The sequence below is a fragment of the Castor canadensis genome, chromosome X (assembly GCF_047511655.1).
Source record: "Castor canadensis chromosome X, mCasCan1.hap1v2, whole genome shotgun sequence".
NCBI classification, from domain to species: Eukaryota; Metazoa; Chordata; class Mammalia; order Rodentia; family Castoridae; genus Castor; species Castor canadensis.
The window spans coordinates 134,570,874-134,594,500 of record NC_133405.1 but is presented as its reverse complement, the minus strand read 5'-3'; the positions used below and the strand labels follow the sequence as shown (position 1 = coordinate 134,594,500).

The following is a 23,627-nucleotide window of genomic DNA, read 5'->3' as shown; positions in this document are numbered from 1 at the left end:
TTTATTTTTGTTGTATTAATCAATTTCATTATCCTTGTGACCAAACACCTGACAGAAACAACTTATAGAAGGAAATATTTATTTTAGTTCATGGTTTCAGAGGGTCATGGTTTCTTGACCCCTTGCCCTTGGACATAAAATATGGCGGCAAGAGTAAGTGGAGGAGGAGGCTGTTAACCCCATGATAAATAGAAAGCAGAGAGAGGAAGGCACTGAAGACCAAGTATAACCTTCAAAGGCACACCCCCAGTGACCCACTTCCTCCAGTTAGGTCCCATCTTCTAAAGTTTCCAGAATCTACAAAATAGGACCACCAACTGAGGACCAAGCATTCAACACATGATCCTGTGGGAAACTTTCATATTCAAATTATAACATTATTTTTTTGGTTCCCAAGTTTTATTCAAGAACTCATACAAAATATTCCAGATAAATTAATTTTAATCCTCCTCTTCCTCCACTGCATCCTGGTTAATCTCTAAGTAATGTAATTCATTTCTGTCTTTACCATTAGCAACTATGCATAACCAATCACATACATGATTCTTCAAATTTTTTTTGTGAGATATTTCAAATATCTTTTGGTAAAAGGTACCTCAGAAGTTATAGTGATCTTGCTCTTGCTCCTTTCAATGGCTATAACACCTTCACCAAGATTCCCATCTTTTCCATTCACTTTGATTCTCTTTTAGAGAAACTGCTCACAATTGGTAGCATCCATGATTCCATCTTCTACAGGGTGAGTGCAGTCAAGGATGAACTTCAGAACCTGCTTCCTTTTTTTGCTCCCCTTTACCACAAGCTTTTTTCATTGGAGCCATGGAGGCAATAGAGGCAGGAAGGTCAAATCACAGCATTCTTCCCCTGGTTATCTTGTAATGTAAAATGCACTTAGTCCATCTCTAAGATCTCCAGTCTTAACAGTTCTAACTTTATTCAAAAGTCATCCAAACTCTCCATTGAGACTCAAGGCAAACTCTAAAATGTGAGCCCCTATAAAAATCAAAATGCAAGTTACATACTTCCAATATAAGATGGCACAGAGTAAATATTCCCATCCTAAGAGAGAGACAAACAGATTTGATTTGGGAGTGCCAAGGAGGGGAGCAAAGTCAATCAATGCTGCTATGTTCTATCTATGTATTCCTTCTACCTCCCACCTTCTCATTTTAACCTTTAAACTGGTTCTTGGGCCCTCTTAATGGGCATTTCCACTAATGTAATCTCTCTCTCTCTCTCTCTCTCTCTGCTTCTCTCTCTCTCTCTCATCCAACAGGTTTTTACACAGAATGTCTTCATTCAAATTATACCTAAAAGGCATGTATTAACTCTCTTTGATCTAAGCTGGGTAGCTGAGTTGATTACAGACTGGAGTTCATGGATTTAAATTCTGCATGAACACACTTTGTTTTTTGCCGAGGAAAAGCCTATTTGCAGAACTTCAAAGTGTAACCCCTCCTAGCCAGCCAGTTCCCAATGTGTGCTGGTTGTCAACAGCAAGGATAATATGTGTGATGGTTCAGTGCAATTCTTCCCCCATTCCTAAGAAACTAAGAAATAGAGAAAACTTCTTCTTTAATGATAGTCTTTTAATAGGCAAGGGAAAATGAGATTCTTCTTTATTAAAAAAAAAGAAAAAGAAAGAAAAGAATATTGTTGAAATGTTAATATCATTTGGATAATCTAAGGTATTAAAAAGCCCCCCCCAATATCCAAATATGCAAGCTAGAGTACCAGTTTTGAGGTCTTCTTCTGCCACACATGTAGATACCCCTTTTCTTAATCTCAATGCAATGCAGATCTGGCGATACTAGTGTCAAGATCTTTGGAATGTCAGAATAATACATCAGCATTTTTGTTTTCATGAACACTTTCTAGAGGTCAGTGTTCCCCAAACTCTCTTAATGATAAGATGCATCAATGGAACTTGTTGCAAATACAGCATTTTAAGTGCCTCCTGGGGAATTTCCGATTCAGTAAAAAGGAGAGAGTTATGAACTTCCCTGGAGAAACTTTGGGGAAAAAACCCCACAGATTTCTGGGTCCAAAACCCAGACAAACTGAATCTGAATTTCTAGAAATGGGCTCAGGAAACTGTGGTTGTAAAAAGTTCCTTGGGATATATAAAAATTAAATCATCCAGCTTGGGAGTCTGCAGTAGGAGAAACAGCCAAGATTTCAGGACAGATTGCCAGATTCTAATATTCATAAGCAAAGAGCCAGACCCAGACTCAAGGGGAGGTTGATCTCTGTTTCTGAATAGATAGGAAACCACCATGAAGTAAAGATGGAGGAATTACATTTTAAAAAGGAAAAAATGGCTCACCCCCTTATCTTATATCTTTTCCACCCTTCTTCAAGCTGGCTGAAGTCCTGTTTGGTCATTTGAGCAGTTAACTAGGGCTTTAAACACTTCCCTTCAATCAATTAGTAAATTATTTCTTCCCCTGGAGATGTCAGTTTCAATTTTTAAAAAGAGATATATGCCATTTTTTCTCTCAATATTTTATTTTGACATCTTTTCAATTTCAGAAAATTTAAAAGAATGGTAAAATAAAACCCCATATGCCTAAATTCAAATTGCTAATATTTTGCCTCATTTGTTTTGCTTCTCTCTCTTCATCTCCCCTTTTCCTCCTTCTTCCCCCCCATTCCATCCTTCATTGTCAACTATTTGAGTAAGCTGAGGCTGACCTCACAGCCCTCCACCCCTAAATACTCCCAGTATCACTTATAACTATGACACCATCCTATTACCCTACTTAACCACAACACCATTATCACACTGAGGAATCTGATATTGCTAAAATAACATTATTGAGCATTATTTTAAATATCTCATATTATTTAAATGTAAAGTGTTTATGCAGTCCATATTCATTCTCCATGTTCATTCAAATCACGTCCTTTATAGTTGCTTTTTAAAATCACCAAGGATCCATTAAACAATTACCTACCATATTTAGACACTAGGGAAGGAATTTTAGAGGCTACCTTTAAATTCTGCCTACCAAAATGAGCTTATTTGTCTCTGGTAATATTCTTTGCCATGAAATCTACTTTGTCTAAGGTTAGACTAGTCATTCTAGCCATATTTTGATTAGGGTTATTTTTGATTCATTCCAAAATGAATTTAACCTATTTGCATCTTTATATAAGTTAGCTACTTGTAGGCAGCAGATAGCTGAACTGCTTTTTTTTTTTTTAATACCCATCAATGGGATGAGTGGATAAAGAATGGGACAACTACATAAAGGAAATGCAAATCAAAACTACACTGAGATTCCATCTCACCCCAGCAAGAGTGGCTGTCATGAAGAATACAAACAACAACAAACACTGGAGAGGAAACCATTTCCAGTGGCATTTTTCCTTTATGTATTTGTAATTCCAATTGATAACAGTTTCCTTCTGCTAGAAAGATTTTCTTTGAGTTTTCTTGCAGTGTGTGGATGCTAGAGGTGAATTCTTTCAGTCATTGTATGTCCAGAAATAATAAGTATTTTCACTGTAGAGCAGGCATGGAGATGCATGTCTATAATCCCAGCAATATGGGAGGTGGAGATGGGAGGATTGAAGTTCAAAGTCAGTCTTAGAAAAAATGTTAAGGTGACTCTATCTCAACAAAACAAGTTGGGCATTGTGGTTTGTGCCTATAATCCTAGTTATGCTGGGCCCAGAGATAGAAGGATTGAGCCCTAGGCTAGCACCTGGCAAAAGCATGAGACCTTGCTTGAAAAAGAAACTAAAGCAAAAAGGGCTGGGCTCGTGGCTTAAGTGGTAGAGTGCTTGCCTAGCAAGCATGAGGCCCTTGGTACTTTATAGATTGTAATCCACCATTTTATTGATTACATTGTTTCAAGTGAGAAATTTGCTGTCATCTTTATTTTTATTTGTCTAACTGTAATGTATTTTTGCTTTTCTGGAAGCTTTAATAGATTTCTCTTCATCACAGGTTGAGATCAATTTGGTTTTTATGCATCGTAGTGTATCTTCATGTTTCTTATGCTTTGGGTCCACTGACCTTCTTAGATCTGTGAGCTGATTGTATCATAAATGGAAACATTTTGTTCATTTTCATTGAAATATTTTTCCTGTAATTCCCCTCTTTTTCAGGGACTCCAATTGCACACGTATCTTGGCTATATAAAGTTTTCACATAGATCATTGGTGTACTGTTTATTAAGACTTTTTTCTTCGGTGTTTTGTTTTGGATAGTTTCTACCCTTATGTATTCACATTCACTAGTCCTTTTGTTCTTTATTTTGTCATTATTCCCACACAGTCTATTTTGCCTCACTATTCTAATTTTGCCATTTGAATTAAGCTTTTCTTTTTTTATTAGTTTTGTTAATTGTACAGAAAGGTTTCACTGTGGATTTCACATCTGCATGTGTTGTGCTTTGATCAGATTAATCCTCTCTATAGTTCTCTTTTTCTCCTCTCCCATCCCCCTCTTTTTGACAACTTTCAGTGGATTTAATTGTGCCATCTCTATACTTAGACACAATGTATTTTGATATTATTCACCTCCCATCATTCCCTTTTCTTTTCCTTATGTTCCTCATCACCCAAACAGTCCCCAAACTACCATAATGGTATCTGTGTGTGTGTGTGTGTGTGTGTGTGTGTGTGTGTGTGTCTTTCTACATTTTCCATGTCTTAACTTTTTAATCCTTTTGGGTCTTGCTCTTAAGATCTGTTAGGCAGGACCAGAGTTGCTTGGTTTAGGAATAATTATTCCCTTACTAGTAAAGAAAGATCTTCTTGAGTATTCTGTTCAATACCCAATAGCTTAATGTGGTTTTCTAAGTCTTGCTGGTTTAAACATCCATTCCTTTGTGAGTGCTGCATCTTACTCCCTATAACCTTTCAGGCAATTTTTTGTCTGGTCTAGGTAGCTTCTGCTTCTGCACTTACTGATTAATACTGTTCTGAATATTCTGAAGGTCTCCAGAGTTCTGTCTCTGGTCAACTCTCTCCCCTCTAGTCTACTCCTTTCTGTTCATTCTACCTTCCTTGTTATCCCGGACTCACAGCTCCACCTTCTCCACTCAAGGTATTTATTAAGCTTCACGTGGATTTCCCCTCCTCCATGGAGGCGTGAAAACTCTCTCCAAGCAGTAGGCTTGGAAAATCATAGGGTTTACATTATTCAATTCCCATCTCTAAAGGACCACTGCCTTTCATTGTCTGATATCAGTGCTTTTAAAACTACTGCTTTGTACATTTTATACTGGTTTTTTAGTTGTTCCTTGTGAAAGAATAAATCTGGTCCATACTACTCCCTATTATTCTGAATTGTAAGTCCACTGTTTTGTTTTGTTTATGTCGATAAATAAAGTAAATCTCTTGGGGACCTTCACTGTACCACATCGTTTCAACTTACTTTATGTCACCCCTTATTGTTTTCAAACAAGACAAAAAACATATTTTTAAATGGTGATCAGTCAGAATTTTTACTATTAAGTTATTCCTTCTTAATTAGTCAGAATAGTGAAGTTTTCCTGTAATAATTCCCAAAAAATCCATGCTGATTTATAAATATATAATGCTGGGGTCAACTACAAATAAATCATAGACTCATTTCAAGTACCAAAACATTTAAAACGTTTATTAAAGAATTAGGACACGATAAGTGAGCTCAATATTCTGAGCCCCCAGAGTCAGCATCCTAGCTAACACTTGATTTTTGGTGTCTGGTTATTTCAAACATAAGCTGGATTCACTATGAACAGGCTTAAATCTGAAGAGGTGGGGACTAAGTAAACTCCAGTACTTGTGGTTCTTTCCTTCTCAGCTTTCTTCCCTCAAGCCTCTTCAGGTCACTGCTGCCAAAGTCAATCTCCCTTCTTCATTTTTTAATTCAAATCATATCCTGATTAGAGTCTAACTTTGGCATGAATTCCTACACTCTGGGTATCCTTTATCCACCATTCATGTAGTCTGGTTTGTTTGCAAAGAATGCATTAGTCATCTAGTATAAGCATGTTTGTTGACATAAATAACACAACACAAAATCCTTGATAGTAAAAATCTCATCATAACTGATGCCACCATACAATGATATTCATATCATGCTGATCTTATTTGTTTTAAACAATGTTGAATCCATACACACACACACCACCACACACACACAGAGAGAGAGAGAGAGAGAGAGAGAGAGAGAGAGAGAGAGAGAGATAGTTATGAGACAGATCAAAATGGATTTCAATGAGTGTAAGAGTGTAAGGTTAAGCACCAGAAGGACTTGGGTTCCCCTTGGGCTCTGCCTTTTCTGTGATTTTCTTATTATGTTATTTAACATTCTAAGCATCAATTTTATCATTGGTAAAATGTAGACAATTATAACTTCGTTAAGAATAATTATCCAAAGTCATAAAAAGGTGGAATTGTGTGAACTTTCAAAATCTTGCCAGGATACGAGTTGCCCTACCTAAGAATTACTAAGTTTTCTAAAGAATGTACTTATGGCTTAGCTTTTTATTTTATGTCTGATTAGAATTCAGATACTTGGGATCAAGGTTAGCTTGTAGACTTCTATCCAGTGCAAAAGAGAATCTTAAATGCTAGGATTTTGCTGCTCTGGAAGATATTTCTTTCAGACAATATACCTTTCTGAAAGATATATTCAATTTTGACTGTGTCCTTAAAATTGTATTCTAAAACATTTCTTTCAAAGTGCTTGAAATACCAAATTCCTCAAAATTCTCTTGAAATTAATCTGTAATGGTTCCCATCATTAATGAGTTGAATAAATGTTTGACATGTATTCAGTCTGTGTATGAAAGTCATGTTTTTAACTCCTTAAAAATTATACTGCAATACTACTTAGATCATGGAATTGTTATGGAAATTAAATAAAAGAGTGTAAATAATGTAATTCATAAGACCTTGGCATATTAATCAATGTTGTTATTTATTATTAGATGCAAGTTGATCCACAAGAAATAGAAATACATCAAAATCCAAACTTCACCTATGAATATCCATGGAGTTAAAATAAATGAAATAAAATAAAGAAAAAGACATTTACTATCAAGCTCCAGCATAGTTTCCTTTAAGACTTTTGACTTCTCTAGTGCCTGGCCCAAGGAATCAAGCTTTTGAATTGGCAGCCATTTTCATAGGTGATACCAGGTCTTATACTTATTAAGATATATAATCATATACAGAATAAGTATTCTGTCTCATAAAGGAAAAGAAATATAATGACCAATAATTGATAATATAATTAAAAATGAGATCAAAATTGTTATTTTTCTTCTTAATCCTGTTTTCATATACCTCTCTGCTACTTTTCATTTTATTTCCTTCAATTTGCATGGGCTATTACATTTTTCCAAAAGTTTTAATAGTTATGTTCTTCATGTCTTCCTTCATGTGATTTCAATAACTACTGGAGGCAGTCGTGGTTTCCCTCTAAAAACTTGCCCCCTAAATTTAAGACACTACAAGGATACTAAGGGGAGAGGCATGACCAATTTCAACAATTTCATTACGATTTTGAATGCTGTTTATGTTGAAATAACTTTCTCAGTTTATGAATCCACAAAAAGAACTCAGTCCATTTAAGGTTTTTTTTTAGTTTGTTTTACAGAAACTGGTATAGGAGTTAAATCAGCATTGGCTCAGTGGAACCAATTGAATTGAATCAATTGAATAATTAAATAAAGGTTGAAACAACACTTCAGAAGTAATTCATTTCCATTCTGATGTCTGAAGAAGAGTGAAAAAGCATCTACAGAAAGGAAACACAAGCACTGGGGTTCAAAATTTCTACATATAAGGGAACTAGATTGAACTGGGATTTAATTTGCTCTGTACACGAAACCACAGAGAGCCTGGGTCATCAAATACTTTTTAAATACTTTCAAATATTGAAACATATGCAGGAACCTACTGTACTCCTTCTAAAAAAGCAAACAAATGAATACAGGGACTTACATCAAGATTAAACAAACTCAGCTGCTGGTTGGTCCCAGTGAACCGAAGGAAAGTTAGTTAAATTCTAAATCAAATGAAGACTTAATACGTGTGGAACTGAAGTGCTTTTTATATTTGCAGCACTTATGTGTCTAGACAAGTTCAGACAAACCTATATGTAAACAGTCATCCCTTGGATACCATGGGGGATTTGTTCCAGAACCCCCATGGGTATCAAAATCTGCAGATGTTCAAGTCTCTTCTAGAAAATGGTGTCATGCTTGCTATAACCTACATACACCCTCCCATATACTTTGAATCATCTCTACATTACTTAAAATACCTAATACAATGCAAATGTTATATAAACAATTGTTATACCGCAGTGTTTAGGTAATAATGACAAAAAAAATCTAAATATGTCCAGTGCTCATGCAATTATTTTTCAGATATATTTTGTCCATGGTTGGTCAAATTTGCAGATGCAAAACCCACAAATATGTAGGCCAGACTGTACAAGTGTATTATATACATATGTGTGTGCACATACTCACTTCCTAGTGAGAAAGCAGCTTGTTTTACTGGGGACATGGTTCAAGTGGTAGAACACCTGCATAGCAAGTGCAAAGCCCTGAGTTCAAAACCCCAGTACTACCAAAAATGAAAGGTTATTGTTTTCATATTGAGCCTTTGAACTATGAGAACAAGTGGAGAAGTCAGAGTGGAGAGAGCCTTCATTCACGCTTACTCTAGGGTCTTGCCTCTCACAGTGTGAGCCTTAGACTAGAAACCTCACAAAGTCTTGAGCTCCACTATACATCTCCAGAATCAGAAGCTAGGCTTTGAACAGGTTGTCCCAGGATTTGTGTCTCCAAATTAGTCTGAGAAGAGCTACCCTAAATTTTTACTGTCCATTGTGAAGGCTCCTATTCCCTTGTGTGTGTTCAGTCATTCAAATGTGCTTAGTAATACTGACAAGCTGCATTTTTGCATTTTAAATTTAAGTTTAGAAACTAATACTTAATTTAGCTATTGGAGAATTTTTAAATATGTTTGGAACAAGTTGGGCATGTCAAGATAATACAGATTAAGTATTTCTGGTGAATTATAACATCAAATTGAGAAGTGCTATAAGGGCAAAATATATACCAGATTTCAAAGACTTAGTAGGAAAAACATTTATGTAAAATATGTCATTGACAATTTATGATGATTATATGCTAAATAATAAAATGTCATATATGTTGTGTTAAATTTAAATTTTCATGTGCTTCTCTTCCAGCAGTTAAAATTTGACTGCTAGAAAAGTATGGCGCACATTCTATTTATACTGGAGAGTGCTGCTTTTGATACATGGTTCTCAAAGTACAAAATGACAGCTGCCTGGGACCCATTTCCAAAGATTCTGATGGAATTGGTCTACAGCACACCAGTTGGGATTGGGAGCACTGGGATTTTTTAATTCTCCCTGGTCAGCTGCGAAAATTGAGAACCACCATCTTAGGCTAATACCAACTAATGGATAACAGCCTCATAAAGGCTTATGTCAGTGAAACTCTGTCTTAAAAGAAGTTGGCTGGGCATGGTGGTACATGCCTATAATGCCAGAGGCTTGAGAAGAGGAAAGATGATTATGATTCAAGGTCAGCCCAGACAAAAAATTAGCAAGACCTTATCTCAAAAATAAGACAAGGGTTGGTGGAATAGCTCAAATGGTAGAGCACCTGCCTAGCAAGCATGAACCCCTGAGTTCAAACCCCCAGTACCATTAAAAAAAAACAAAACCCAAGACAGACATGGTGGCGCACATCTGTAATCCCTGTTACTCAGGAGGCAGAGATAGGATGATCATGGTTTGAGGCTGGCCTGAACAAAAACATGAGAGCCTATCTGAAAAGCAAAGTAAAAACAAAAAGTACTGGGGAACAGCTCAAGTGGTAGAATGCTTGCCTAGCAAGTACAAGGCCTTGAGTTCAATACACAGTACTACAAAAAATAAATAAGCAAAAATTTAAAAGGCAGATAGCTGAGCCCTAGCAAGTCACAGGAGCTCTGCAGTAGGGTGATTAACTGCTCTGGTTTGCTCAGGACTGTCCCAGTTTGGGTTTTAACATAGAAAGTGTTTCATATTGGGACAGGTTGTCATCCTATTTCAGGGAAGTTCATTTTCAACAAGTAGTCTAAGCACACTTTGAGAACTACTTCCTAAAAAACAGGTTCTTAAATACTTTTTAGTATATTCTTTCTGGATTAACCAACTGTCCCAAGAAAACAGCCACTGAAGCTACATAATTAACCAGTTCAGCAAATAACTGCTTAAGGACGTTGTTCTAATCTAGTTAAACATGTCATGAAATTATCTAAAACGGTATACAAGAACTAAGAAAGAGATTGCCCTGATAGCTTTGATGGAAATTTTTTCATTGTCAAATTTAGAAGACAAAAATTTGCTAATTTGTAACAATTAGGAGGCAAAGTAAGTGTGTGCTACAACACCATGTCAACCCTGAGGTTGATTCATAGCTTGACTCTTCTATTTGCTAGTTGTATGATTTGGGGAAGTTTCTTGACCTCTCTGTGCTTCAATATTTTCATCTGTTCATCCTAGTCTCCTCATAGCTCCCCTACTTCTCAAGAAATTAAAGCAAACAAGCAAATAAATGCACACACCACTCCATACCCAAGTGATATCCCTTAGTGGAGAAAGATCTCCACCCTTGAGTACATGTTTGCTGTCCTATGTGATGGTCTATATTTGCAAACACAGGGTACAGCTTAAGTAGAAATACTTTATCACTGAGATAAAAGACAGAATGTATTTTCTGGTGGTTGCAGAGCCCAAGATCTAGGTGTAGGCAGGGTTGGTTTCTGGTCAGGTCTCTCTTTTTTAGCATACTATGTCTTTATGTGGCCTGTTCTCTGTACTTACAGACAGAGCATGAGTGCCAGTGTGAGTGAGCTATGGTGTATCTTCCTCTTATAAGGAAGTCCTATCTGATTAGGGCCCCACTCTTAATGACTTCCTTAATTTAACCTTAATTACATCCTTAAAGGCCCTATCTCCAAATACAGTCGCTTTAAGCTTAAGCCTTCAACATATGAGTTGGGAGGGGAACATAATTTAGACCTTTATAGGAATGTTCTCTGACAAGGGCCAGATGAGGAGGGAGGATCTAACACATATTAAACAGGGAAGATCTAACTATTAGATCAGGGCCATATTCATAGGCTGTTCTCATTTTGTAAGTAAACATTTATTGGAGCACAGCCACAACCACTTATTGTCTGTGGATACTTTCTTACTACCATGGCAGAGTTGAGTAGCTTCCACAGATTCAGTGGCCCACAAAGCCCAAAATATTTAGTTGCTAGCCCTTCACAGAAAAAAAAATGTGCCGATTTTATCCACAAGATAACACCATGAATTTGGTATTCTTGCCAGGTCACTGGTGAGACAGTGGAGGCTCTGAAAGGCAGTTGGATGATTTAAGAGGATACTGTTCCTGGCCCTTCCCACAAGGCCTACAGCTTTTCTCCTAGGCCTTGGAATTATGTGTGGATGTAGCTGCCAGGCCTGAGGCCCGAATAAGACTTGTGGTTTACACAGTGGCTTCCAACAGGACTACTGTCACACAGGTGGGAACATGCCACTGTCTCTATTCATACCTTATCAGCCTTAACTATACCTACGACAGGCCTTTGATTTTTTTGTTTTGAAATTTTATTTTGTTCCAGTTTATGTTTGATGCCAGGGCATGTTTTTAAATGACTAGGATTTACACAGCAAGCCGATCACTCACATTAAGGGAGCCTTGCAAGTATTTATGGAAATCTTAGGGGGTTTCCAAGGATAAGTTTGAGACTCTCAGTTGCAAATGCAGTTGTTGGTCCTTTGCATTTTTAGACAGTATGTTCCTTTTCTTTTCAACTTTTGAAAACTTTTGAACTTAGTGTAGGAATAAAAGTGGCACCTGATCCTAGCCTAGGTTCCTGTTTATAGGCATTTGTCAATAGGAAATTGTTCCAAGATCCTCTTTGGATTAGTAGATGCATTTTTCAAATTATTTACCCAAGAATCCAGAAGGTTTTCTTTAGGCCTATGGTGTAATCTAAGGAAGCAAAGCTACCAATTAGGATTAATTTTTACTACTCATTTCTCAGCTTTTTGATGCTCCTGTCCACACAGTGATGATTAATCCTGCTTGTCAACTTGATTGTATTGAGAAATGTCTACAAGATTAATAAAGCACATCTCTGGGTGTGTCTGTGAGGGCAGGGGGGAAGATCTGCCCTGAATGTGGGTAGCACTATCTCATAGGTCAAGAGCTCAGATCAAATATGAGGACAAAGCAAAAAGTGCACCAGTGTAGACATTTGCCTTCTCTGCTCCCTGGCCACCATGATGTGAGCTGCTGTGCTCCACTATGCCACGGACTGAAACCTCTGAACCTGTGAACAGAATGAATCCTTTCCACCTTTAAGTTGTCTTGTCACAGAAACAAGAAGTCTAACACAGACATAAACTATTTGTTCAGCTCATGAATCTGCTATAGTCTGTCTGTATGGCTTTCTCTAAAGAACATCTGCTCTCCCATTTCCTGTGATCTTAGATGGACTGTGAATCACATGCTCCAGCCTGGCCAATCATATTGCCACAACCCCCCTCCCCCACCCCACACCCCCTCTCAACCCCCTCCGGACACAGTAATTGATCCAGTGGGCAGAATGTGATGCAAGCAAAGCAAATTCCCCAGAGTGCTACAGAAGTTGAGAGAGAGGCCTTTATGCAGGGCAGCACTGAGGTGATGGGGGCAGAGCTTCTAGATTCAGCATTTCCTGAGGTTTACCCACCCACTAGGGATGTGAACCAAGATTTGCTTTTTTCTTTCCTGTTTAAATCTACTTAAGAAGGACTTCTCCCTCAAAATTCAAAATGTCTTACTAATAAAACATGCTTCTGGGTTATCTGAGTGTCCTTCAGAAACACATCAGCCACTTCCAGAGGGCAGGGAGTACTAGTAAGCACTGGGAAGCATGAATCCTCATCCCGGCTTCAAGTTTAGAATCCCCAGTTCATCCCCATGCCAGGTGGGAGGACCTAGGGACACAGGATGCAGCATAATATTTTGGATCTATGTATGCCTTCCTTTAGGCACAAAAGTGCATTCTGAACTTGTGTTCTTAAATTCCCCATCTCCCAGTTCTTCAGCTTTTCTTGGACAAATCCTTGTGCTGATGAAACATTATTCGTGGCCATTGGGGAAGAAAAGAAGATCAAGTAGGATTAGTGACTGGCCTCCTAACATTGATAATGCTTGACGGAGTGTGCAAGCCAAACTCTGGTGCCAGGGCCAGACTCCAATTCTACCAGCAGTTCTGAGCACATCTGAGGACATCAGGACGGGAAAACAAAACCCACAGCATGCCATCAACTGGCTGCAAAATTATTTCTGTAATGAAGATCACAGAAGATTACATATTTTCTTCTTTGTTTTCCAGAATCTGTCTAAACTCCCACTCACTAGATCCTTCAAGAGTCTCAAAGTGTTAACTATTACTTAAAATTTCCTAAGACAAGCCAGGCACTGGTGGTTCATGCCTGTAATCCTACCTCCTGGGGAGGCTGAGAACAAGAGGACTATGGTTTGAGGCCAGTTCAGGCAAAAAGTTTGAGAGACTCCATCTCAACCAGCAGCTAGGTATATTGGCATGTGCTTGTCATCCCGAGCAACATGGGAGACTGAGGTCGGAAGGCTCACTGGTTCTAGGCCAGGCTGGGCAAAAAAAGATGGTGAGATCCCATCTCAACAGAAAAAAAAATTTTGGGCGTGGTGGCAGGTGCCTGTCATCCCAGTGATGGCAGGAAGTTTAAAATAGGAAGATAGCGATCCAGATCAGCCTGGACAAAAAAGCGAGACCTTATCTTCAAAATAACCAAAGCATAAAGGGCTAGAGGCATGGCTCAAGAGGTAAAGCATCTTTCTAGCCAGCAAGAAGCCCTGAGTTCAAGCCCCAGTATCCCCCCAAAAGTAAATAAATAAAAATAATTTCCTAAGAGAATCTCTACCACCTATCCTTCTCCTCGGGAAAGGCACCAACTGAGGCCACCCTCACCAGCCAAAGCTCTGATCCCAGTGGCTGGGAGATGCCCTAATGCTGTTTAAACTGTGGGCTTACATGTGTTTTCAGGTAATGATAAATAAGCACCCTTCTGTGTTGCCTCGTTTCTTTACAGTTTAACTTGGCTAACTCTGTTCCACACTAGAGGGAACTGAAGTAAATTCTTCAACTGCACAAAGAAGGAAAGTTCTTTGTGTTGAAGGCAGTCCGCCAAGGTGCTAATTCCATTCCTGGTAGGTTTTTCCCAGGACTGTGTTTCTCATCCTGAAATTTCCGTGAGCTTGGTGGTTCACAGGTCCAAATTCCAGCTTTGAATAAATAAACCAGCTAAAGTGCTCAGTTGCCTCAGAATTAGCCAGGCAGTTTCTGAACTTCCATCGCCCTCCAGTGGCAGTTTCCTAGGTCTTTTTGTTAGGGATCTTCTCACTCCTAAAATCTAAGTTATGGTTTTCCTTCTCTCCAGAGTTGTTAATTTTTTTTTCTTTAATTCTCACATTGGACACTTTGAAGTCTTAGTGTAGAGGTGGGTCAGTAATGTGGAATTAATAGTTGCTGGGTCACAGATGGGTAAGATGTTTTCCTGGTTCTCAAAGGGAAAGAAACTTTTCATGTTTTTAAATTTGCTCTCCATTTTGAGACTGCATCCTCAGATTAGGTGGAAATAGCTAGTACCACATCATTAAATCTGGAAAACTCTCACTACTGGCATCAGGATAACCTAGAGACCCAGGGTGCACTGAGTAAGGATGAGAGCTATTCAGCGTCTTTTCTGAAAAACAAAATATGCACTAGATAGGCTTATAAAAATACAAAGTACAAGCTGTATTGAGGGAGAGACCATGTATACACATGAACTAGACAATGAATAAGAAGCTTGCAAGTTCATGATAAATACAGTCAATACGTTTGGGTGGCTAGTATGAAGAATTTCATTTTGTTTTTTAGAAGATGAAGAAATGGAATTTAGGAAAGCAAGTCCAGAATGAAGAGGCTTATCTTAACTCAAAGATGGAATGTCCTTGCCTCCCTACCCACAATGGGCTTAGTAGCTAAGCTTATTTTTCAGATACAGTACATTCCTTTGGTTCACCACCTGCCATGCTCCACCCCCACTCCCTTTTTGAATTAAAGACCGAGCTTGTAGTCCTTTAAATAATAATAACTCAGCTCAAAACTCCTCCTCACCAAGTATTCCTGACCATTCTAAATCCAGTGTGGTAGTATTTGTCCTTCCACTTCCTTTACTTAGATATTAACTTTTTTCATATCGGAACATTCGTTTTCTGTGGCCACCTTCCCTTCCTCTTTGGAAGGCCATTTTTGTTATTGTTGCTGCTGTTGAGATGGAGTCTTGCTCTGTTGCTCAGGCTGCTCTCAAACTTGTAAGCTCAAGACATCCTCCTGTCACAGCCTCCCATGGAGGTACACACTACCATACCCAGCTTTGCAAGGCAATCTTGATCGAATTTCTTGTGTTCAAGAATTCTAAATCTCGACAATCTTGGGGCTTCAATATTAGTGGCAAGGTAGACATTTTCTCTCTCTTTTTTTTTGGTACCTAGCATAATAGCTTACACATAGTGGAAACTGAATAATTCATAAAAGCAAAGGAGGGCTGAAGCATAGCTCAAGTGGTACAGTGTTTGCCTAGCAAGCACAAGGACCTGTGTTCAAACCCCAGTACCACAAAAAAGACTTTAAAAACAAAGGAGAGGGTAAAACAAAGAAAGAAGAATGGAAGGACACAGGAAGAACAGAAAAAGAGGAAGAGGAGTGAAATAGAGAAAAGGAGAAAACAATTTTTAAAAAAGAAAGAAAGGAAAGGTAGAAAAACATGTTCTCACAAGAACCCAACATTTTCTAAAAATATCACTAACAATGAAATACTTGTCCTCCTTAACAAATGTCTGAAGTACACTTTAAAAACTTTTTTTATAAACAATTGTATTAAACAAAAAAGTTAGCTATTACTGCCAATGGTTTAAAGTGATGGCTCTCTCAGTATTTTGTGTGGCACTTTGGGGGCCAGACAGAGTGATTCCCCTATTAAAATACTAGACCCCTATGAGCATCATCAACAATCATCAGAGAGACAAAAATGAAAAAGACAATGAGCTATCCCCTCACAGCTGTTAAAATGGGTATCATCAAGAAGTCAAAATATGACAAGTGGTGGTGAATATGTAGAGGAAAAAACCCTTATTTACAGTTGGTGGAAATGTAAATTTGTACACTCATTATGGGTAACATCATGGAGGCTCCTCAAAAATTAAAAATAGAACAACCACATGATCCAGCAATCTCACTACTGGATGCATATCCAGAGGAACTTAGATCAGTATTTCAAAAAGATACATGAAATCCCATGTTCACCGAAGCATTATTCACAAAAATCAAGATATGGATGCCAGGCACTGATGGTTCAAGCCTGTAATCCTAGCTACTCAGAAGGCAGAGATCAGGAGAATCATATCTCAAAGCCAGACCCAGGCAAATAGCTCAGAAGAGCCTGTCTCAAAAAAACTCATCACAAAAAAGGCTGATGGAGTGGCTCAAGGGGTAGGCCATGAGTTCAAACCCCAGAATCGCAAAAAAAGATATCATTGACAGATGAACAGGTGATGGAATTGTGCTATAACTCCACGAAAGAATATAGCTAGGCCTTTAAAAAGGGAAGTCCTACAATTTGTGACAACATAGATAAAACTGGAGGACATTATGGTAAGTGAAATAAGTCAGAGATGGAAAGACAAATACTGCTTGATCTAACTTACATGAGAAGTCTTTTTTAAAAAGTAACCGAGTAGAAGGGTGATTACCATAAGTCAAAGAGTATGTGAAATAGGTACAAACTTTCAGTCATAAGATGAACATGCTTCGGAAATACAACGTACAGCATGGTGACCATAACTGATACTGATACATTATATACTTGAAAATTTTTAAGAGAATAAACTTCAAGTATTCTTAACATACTCACACATAAAAGTAACTATGTGAGATAATGAATATATCAATCATCTCGATCGTAGTGATCATTTTACAGTGTATACATATGTGAAAACATCATGTTATATGCCTTAAATACATTCAAATTTTATTTGTAAATAAAGTTAAGGAAAATTGCTAAAGAAAAGTTTGTAAATTTAAGAAGGATAAAATTAATCAAAGCAAAACTCACCAAAGTAAAAAAAAAAAAAACAAATAAAAGTAAGAAACTCAGAAAATATTTCTAACTCATAGTTTAGGGAAAAGCTTGATTTTCTTATTATGTAAACAAAGCCTACAAACATTGTAACAGTGTGTTGATAAAATTGTAGGGAAACAGGCAAGCTATTATATTCCTAGAGGAAGTATCAGTTGGTACAACCACCTATTAGGGATAATTTGGAAATACCTACCAAAATTTTAAACATGCATTCCCTTTGATCCAATCATCTCAATTCTAGGTTTCACACAGATATGCTCACTCATTGTGAGAAATTATATAAGGACAATGTTAGTTGTTGTGGTACTGTTTATAACAGGAAAGTATTTGAAAAATCTAAAATTTAGTTCGTAAGAAAGGAGCCAGTTCTATACAATGGCATAATGTATATCTGTTAAATAAAGACTAAATGGAACACTTGTTTGTACTAATATGGAAGACTTCAAGAATATTTTAGTGAAGAAAAACAAAGGTGAAAACTCTCTATAAAGCATGCTGCATGGCCAGTGTGGTGGCTCACACCTGTCTTCCTAGTTACTTGGGAGGTGGAGCTCAGGAGGTTTGTGTTTTGAGGACCAGGCTAACAGTTGAGAGCCTACCTCAACCAGTAAAGCTGAATGTGATAGTGTGCACCTGCCATCCCAGCAAGAGGATGGATAGGAGGGTCACAGTCCAAGACAACCTGGGCAAAAATGTGAGACTCTACTTGAAAAATGACTAAAGCAAAAAGGCTGGGGTGTGGCTCAAGTGAGTGGTAAGCCTCAAGTGAGAAGCCCTGCAAAAAGCATGCTACCATTTGTGTTTGAGTTTTTTTCTTTTGGTAGTTCTGGGGTTTGCACTCTACCTTGTGCCTGTGAGCACCCTACCACTTGTGCATTGCCCCAGCACTTTTTGCTTTGGTTATTTTTGAGATAGGGTCTCACGTTTATGCCTGGCTGGCCTGGACTGCAATCTTCCTATCTATTCTTCCTGGTAGCTAGAATGATAGGCATATACTACCACACTCAGCTATTGTTTGAGATGGGGTATCACAAACATTTTGCCTGGGCTGACCTCCAACCATGATCTTCCCAATCTCTGCCTCCCTAGTAGCTAAGATTATATAGGCAACAGCCACCATGTCCAGCCCTATTTGTGTGTTGTTTTTTTTTTTAATGAAGTCAGGGAGAGAATGACTGTTCACAGCATCTAACAGTGTCGACTACACAAGAATAACCCCTACTTTAACTCTCAAGAATCAATTAATTATGGTGATTACATAATGAATTGAATGTACTTAATACCACTGAATTGCACAGTAAAAATGGTTAAAATTATAAACTAATAATGTCAACTCAGAGTCATCTCGTTCAGAGTAAAGATGATTGCTAAATGCATTTTCTTTATCCTCAACTGTATCTTTATAAATTAACCATAATAAGTGAAATTGTGTGACGGGGCTTCTGTCTTGCTAACTAGAGTATTGGTGAGGTGTCAGGACACATCCCCCATTCATCTCCTGGCCTCAACCATACCCAGCTCATGGCAGGAAATCAGGAAATAATTGCCTGCCAGCCTGTCCTATAGGCATCAGACTTGCCAGCCCTCATAACTGTGTTACCATCTCCTTAAAATTCCTTTAAAATATATATACACAAATGCTCATGCACACACATATGCACAAACACATACTAACGGTTCTATTTCTCTGAATAAGCTGAACTGATACAGTTGACAAGACAGAGATCCAGGGACAAAGCAGCCCTCCTCAGATTATCCCACGCACCACGTTTTCGAATAATATGGCTACCTCTGCTTCTGATGGAACTTCAAGGGAGATGCAACTAGACAAGAAATGTGGGCAAACTGGCGGAAAGCCTCCAAAGCAGAGGGGTGACTAAGATATTTTAGCATTTATAGTAACAACTTTTTTCATGTTACAATTTGTAATGAATTACTTTGGGTGTAAAATCTTATATTGTAATTGCTGCAATATGTGTGTGTGTGTGTGTGTGTGTGTGTGTGAGAGAGAGAGAGAGAGAGAGAGATGTGCTACATTTTGATTATATCTTTAACTCTGCACTTAAAGCCTTATACTGTTGTGTTTTATTGCATAAGAAAGTCACACAATAGAACAATATCACAAACATCTGTACTACTAGGATTCAAGAATTAAAATATGAATTTCAATATCCCCCAAAGCACATTTCTTGGGAAACCACATTTCATGTGGTTGTGGTAGAAAATGGTTTGTCAACTTGTCTTTTGTGGCTTTAATTCTTCAATCCCACTTGTCTTTTGTGGCTTTAATTCTTCAATCCCACTTGAGAGTGAGTCCAAACCACTCAAGAAAGCCTTCTCCTCTTTCCTTTATAGCCACTTATACCTCACCTTCTCAATTTTCATCCCACTTTTATTTCTCTTCTTCCAATTTATTAATTCACAGTGCTTACAATAAGAAATAAAACCACTAAAGAGAAAGGAATACATTAGGTTTGCTAGTCATGCATTCTCTTCCTAGTAAGGAAACTAAACTAAAGTCAGAGGTTCTTTGATAAATATGGAATGAGAGCAAAGAAAACCAAAAGCCTTGAAGGATGATACCATCCATTCTTGTGGCTTTAATATTCAGCCATATCCAATTACTTTTATTTCTTTATCTGCAACCAGCTCTTTCCTGAGCTCCAATTCAGTGTTCTTAACTGGTCCTTGGATTTCTTAGCCTAGATAACCATTATTTCAACTTCAATGTAGCCAACCCTGAGCTCATCTTGCCTCTGAACCTGAGTGTTTTTCAAAATCAGCAGAAAGAGAATCCTTTCTTCTTACATACACCATCTTAGCTTTCTCTTTATGCACTAAGATGCTAATTTCAGGCAACTGTAGTCTACCATGGTTCTCCATTTCAAAAGGATAAGCATGTTAGAAGGTCCTCAACTGCAGTTTATGATTTTAAAAATGAAAGGCACTGGGAATCTCACTAACACAACCCAGTGGTTGCCCCATTTCTCTTTAACATCAGTTAAGTATTAGCAAACTAGATCCACTACCAATTGTTTCCACAGAAAAGAAAGATCAAATCCCCGTTCATCTAGGCAAGACTCTAATGCTGTCTCCCACTTGGGTGGGTTAGAACTCCACTCCAAAGCAATGCTCATTTCAATCATTCTTACCTATGTTTCTCCCATCTTTTTCAGCCCAACAACTTGATCACCAATTTAATCATAATAACTCTGATGATGATGATGATGATGATAATGATAATTCTTACTAGTCTACAATAGTAGTTTTCCCCATATAAGCTTCAGAATGACTGTGTTGGATAACAGTAGAAAAAATGAGTAATGTTATTTTAGTTCCAATTGTAGTTACTTCACACACACACACACACACACACACACACACACACACACACACACACCCTACACTAAGGAAGCAGGAGTCCTTGCTGTAGCTCCCAGCTGTCAAAGTGAGCAAGTTTTGGCCCTTAGTTTTCCCAAGGCAGAGTTTTACCACTTTAGTACAATTGTCATCTAGAGCCAGGTAATACTTTGTCACAAGAGCTTTCTTGTGTGTTGTAGGATGTTTAGCAGCATCTATATCCTCTTCATACTTAATGCCAGTAGCAATTCTTATCTCCAGCGTGACAACCAAATATTTCACCAGATATTGCTAAATAACACTGAGATAGTGATAGCAAAATCACTTCCACCTGAGAAGCCCTGCCTTAAAGGGAAGCTCTGCCTCCTATTCAATGTTGTACATGGTGGATTTCCAATCTGAGGATGGGCATCCTACTGCTGGCATTTATCTGACAATAGCCTTAAGTTTTTGGCCCATCAGTACCTACTCAGATTCCTTGACAGGTATTAAGGAGAATCTAGTTTTTAAAGCTGGACTTTGAAGTTCAGCAATGAAATAGAGAAACTTTTCAAAGAGTGATGCCCTCTGTAAATCTGGAGGCATACAACTAAGGTTCAGATAAGAAGTTGACTGTGAACCACAATGGAAATATAGGTTGAGGTTATTATTCAGTTTAATATTCACAAGAGCATTGCAATGACTTGAGTCAATATATATTATTAGTAAACAGTAAGACCTTATCTTGTTTTTTAATGATAGAGAGTCCATGGTCTCTTAACATAAACCTCTAAAAATGAATTAATAGCATAATTGTGAATAACTATCTTTTCTTATAATAATTACTTAAGTCTTCTGAACTGACCTCATTTCAGTGCCCACTCATTTCATCAGTGCCCACTCATCAATAATGCAGATTTTGACTCAGTGATTTTAAGGTATGACTTGATATTCTGTATTTCTAACAATCTCCCAAGAGATACAATCCTACTCTTCATAGATCATACTTTAAGTAGCAGTGTCTACCTCAATCTCCATAAAATTATCTGTTTTCATTTTCTTCATAATTTGAAATTATTTACTTATTCTTGAAATTATTTAATTATGTGTGTTGTATTGTTTGTTGGTTGATCCATTCATTTACTTGAATATAAATCCGTTAAGAGCAGAGACTTTTTCCTGCAGTTCTATATTCAGCACTTAACTACAGTACCTGGTACTTCATAGATGATCCATTAATGCTATTAAATAAGTGATATTGTTCAAGATTCATTGATGATAAAGTGTTGGGCCATCAACTGTTAATGACTGGCCCACAGTAAGATAAGAAGCTTGTGCTAGAATATAAACCTGCTATATCAATATATCCAATTTAGTTGACATGTTTTTATAGCAAGGCTTCCTTACTGAAGCAAGGTCCTCATCTCATGGTAAACTGGTAACAGTGTGTAAACTGGCCCCCATTGGCAGGATAAATTTGAATATCATTGATAGATGATAGAAAGCTTAATTAGATATGTTGTCTGTCTTCAATAAATCCATGCATAGACAGGAGAAATATATATTTAAAACAAAATTAAAAATTTTTGTCAATTGCTATAGTAGGAAAATGTGGAAAAAGTTAGACATGTTCCTATACCTTGTCCCTGCTTTCCTCCTTTTCTATGTCCATACCCCATACAAAGCTAGCTGTGTACTTCTGTTGAGACAATTTATTTGTCATGTCTCATGCCCAGGCCACACCCACTTCCCATGCTCTAGTCACAACCCTACATAATCTCCTGTTCTGGGCCTGGTCTTAGAAAACTCTGGAGGTTCAGAATCAGGGAAGATGAGAGTCTTCTAAGAAATTATGAATTAACACTGAGAATTGTGGGAGAGAATAATAATGGTAAAAAAGGCGGGGAATTGTGAGGAGAGGGAATTATGTGAAAGAACAAAGGTATGGGTGAAGCAAGAAATTGTAGGAGAGAATAAAGATATGGAAAAGGCAGAAAATCATGAAAAAACAATTGTGAGAGAGGAAACTGTGAAAGAGGATTAAGTATTGTGAGAGAACAGAGAACTGGGAGAGAGAATGGGGAACTGTAGAAAAAATAGGGAATAAAGGCAGAGAATTAAGAATTGTGAGAGATATAAGAAATAGTGGTAAAGATAGAACTGTGAGCAGGATAGAGAAATATGAGATAATAAGAATGAAGCTAAGGGTGCCCACTTTTTCAATTCTTATTCAACATAATTTTGGAAATACTAGCCAGAGCAATAAGACAGGAAGAAGAAATAAAAGGAATTCAAACAGGAAAAGAAGTCAAATTATACCTATTTGCAAATGACATGATCTTATACCCAAAAGACCCTAAAAACTCCATGAAAAACAATTGTAGACATCATAAATACCTTCAGCAAAGTAGCAGGATACAAACTCACTATACAAAAAAAAGTAGCTATTCGATATACCAACAATAAACAGACTGAGAAAGAATTTAGAAAAACAATTTCATTTACAATAACCTCAAAAAATAAAATGCCTAGTAATATGCTTAACAATGGAAGTGAAAGACCTCTACAACGAAAACTATAAACCACAGAAAAAAGAAATTGAAGAAGCCATCAGAAGATGGAAAGATCTCCATCTTCATTTTCATTTTCATTCCATGAAAATGGCAATACTACCAAAAGCAGTCTATATGTTCAATGCAATCCCCATCAAAATTCCAATGACATTCCTTACAGCAACTGAAAAATCAACCCTACAGTTAATATGGAAGCACAAAAGACCACGAATAGTCAAGGCAATACTGAGCAAAAAGAGCAACATTGTAGATAACATAATATCCAACTTCAAACTATATTAAAGAGCCATAGCAATAAAAATAGTATGGTACTGGCACAAAAACAGACATGAAGACCAATGAAACAGAATAGGAGACCCAGATATAAATCCATGCAGCTACAGCCACCTGATTTTTCCCAAAGGTGCCAAAAACATAGAAACATAAAGGAGAAAAGAATGCCTCTTCAACAAATGTTG

The 23,627-nt window shown here is 37.5% G+C and overlaps 1 pseudogene; it reads right to left on the bottom strand.

Annotated features, from left to right (window-relative positions):
* Positions 1-440: 440 nt before the first annotated feature.
* On the bottom strand, positions 441-22,319 carry LOC141419508 (large ribosomal subunit protein eL22 pseudogene; annotated as a pseudogene).
* Between the last annotated feature and the right edge of the window lie 1,308 nt (positions 22,320-23,627).